We start from the raw sequence: 2,500 nt of genomic DNA on the forward strand, positions 1-2,500 counted from the left end.
TGTGAGTCCAGCTCCCATGAATACTGCATTATCTTTTGCAGTCAAATAGCTGCCAACTCAGGGAGAGAAGAGGACCTGGCCCCTGGAGTTTGCCTCCAAATGTCCCTTAGAGTTTTCCTTTAAAAAATGAAAGAACAAAAAGAGAGAAAAGTTGTGTTTTATGCAACAAGCACGTATCTGGCCATCCAGCTATGTCCTTGCCAGATCCGTGCCAGATCTGTGCCAGACCTGGGGCGGATCCATAGCAGAACATGGCAGCAGAACACTGCAGCAGAAGATGGCCAACTGTTCTCTAGCAGACGTGAAGGCTGAGAGCTGCCATGCCACGAGCTCTGAGGGATCTGCCCTTTCTGTAGCAGCGCGGAGCACTGCACAGTATTTATAGCCTGGCAGCGCACAGAGCAAACGCACAGGGCTGGGGGTTCTGCTGAAGTCATCTGCTAAAATGCACAGAGCTGGGGTTGGGGAAGCAGAGAGAGAGCGAGAGAGGGGGGCGGCCCAGAGGGAGAGAGGGAGGGATTGCTTTTATTTTAAGATCTCCGCTCTTTTATTAGATCCATTGTGTGTGTGTGTGTCTGTGTGTGTGCGTGTGTGTGTGTGTGTGTGTGTGTGTATGTGTGTGTGTGTGTGTGTGTGTGTGTGTGTGTGTGTGTGTGTGTGTGTGTGTGTGTGTATGTGTGTGTATGTGTGTATCTTAATGTAGAGTCTGCGATATAACAATGCACAGCTTCCCTTGAATCAAATCCCACAGGATGCAGACCACCATTCGTGAGACAGACCACCTTTGTCAGGGACCTTTTCCCTATTCTCTCTCACTCACACAGACACACACACACAGACACACACACACACACACACACACACACACACACACACACACACACACACACACACACACACACACACACACACAGACTTACACATTCAAACTCACATCCTGGGGAAATACCTCAGGCACTCACCTAAAGGGAACTAGACCGTCACTGTGTGAACAATTCCCCCTCCTTCCCCTAGAACACACACACACACACACACACACACACACACACACACGGATGCACACACGGACTCACACTCACAGACTCATCCGAGTGTCACTAAAGCCTTTAGCTACAGAGTCACACTCCCCATGCCTTCACAAACACACACACACACACACACGCGCACAAATTCCACCTGACCTCATTCCTACAGCATGCTCATGTTCACTCATATCACATGAGGGGGCTAGATATTTCCTTTGTGTGTGTGTGTGTGTGTGTGTGTGTGTGTGTGTGTGTGTGTGTGTGTGTGTGTGTGTGTGTGTGTGTGTGTGTCTCAGCCCTGGGGAAGGCTGCTATGAGTAAGTGTGTGTACAGATGCCATACGTGAGACCAATTCTGCAGTCACTTTCCCTACACCTCACGCAGACCACTGATGTACAGCGACAGCCGTAGCATTTCTGTAGCAGTCTCTGTAGCACTCTCTCTCTCTCTCTCTCTCTCTTTCTCTTTTTCTCTTTCTTTTACTTGGATCTGACTATCTCTCTCTTTCTCTCTCTCTCTCTCTCTCTCTCTCTCTCTCTCTCTCTCTCTCTCGCTGTATGTGTGTGTGTGTGTGTGTGTGTGTGTGTGTGTGTGTGTGTGTGGTTCTGTGTGTGTGACAGTGATCACACACCTATCATTTCTGCCTGTGTAAGTGTGTAGTCTTCACACATGGCTGTGACACTAAAAGCTGTTAGCCAACTCCCTATGGAAGAGTTCCCTACGGTACCAACCAGCCAGGGACTATGCTCACACAAGCCATCCCAGTCTCAATCTCCTCTTCCTGGGTACGGAACAGAGGACACTGGCCTCTCAGCTGCTACATCTGGAGGTCCTAGATAAACACCTGCTACGTGCTAGGTGCTACAGTGCTACGCTCTGATTTGATTCCCAGCAGGTGCACCTTGACTTGACATGACGAGGTCAGGAGCTGAGACGAAGGACACACTGCTTATGTGTCACAGACACACAAGGCATGAGCACGTATTTACAACCATTTCACACATTTTACTGCATTAGCCACTGTGGTGCCATGGATTACAACAACAAACATCTTGTGTGCATCATCCTCATCTGTGCAAGTTGTGTGCATGAGACAGTTTTTATCTTGATGATTACAAGATACATATATATTATTATTATTTTGTATCTTTTTTTAACTCTGTCTTTCTTCTTTCTTGTCTGGTATGAGAGCACCATGGCCATTTTTGTGTGTGTGAGTGAGTGTGTGTATTGTGTGTTTGTGTGCAGGTGGTGTTTGGGCTGCTGTATGCCAGCATTCACTTCACATTTGCAGCACAGCAGAAAGGTAAGCAAATAAAGAGGGCAGATGACATGGTGAGGAGACAAAGCAGAAAGAGGAAGATGGAGGGAGGGGGGTCGCAAAACAAGCAGTTTCCAGCAGCATCAGAAGACGTACAGATGTCAAGAAAAAGAACAACAGAAGTATGAGAAGAAGAAAGAAAAGAAAGAAAGAA

The 2,500-nt window shown here is 47.7% G+C and overlaps 1 protein-coding gene across 1 annotated transcript in view; it reads right to left on the reverse strand.

Moving 5' to 3' along the window:
• The window catches only part of LOC308369320 (protocadherin-1-like), a gene marked incomplete at its 3' end in the record, with an annotated part of 197,809 nt that overhangs the window by 71,453 nt on the left and 123,856 nt on the right, over positions 1-2,500 (reverse strand). The window lies entirely within an intron of this gene.

Source organism: Sprattus sprattus (assembly GCF_963457725.1).
Source record: "Sprattus sprattus genome assembly, chromosome: 8".
Lineage (NCBI taxonomy): Eukaryota > Metazoa > Chordata > Actinopteri > Clupeiformes > Clupeidae > Sprattus > Sprattus sprattus.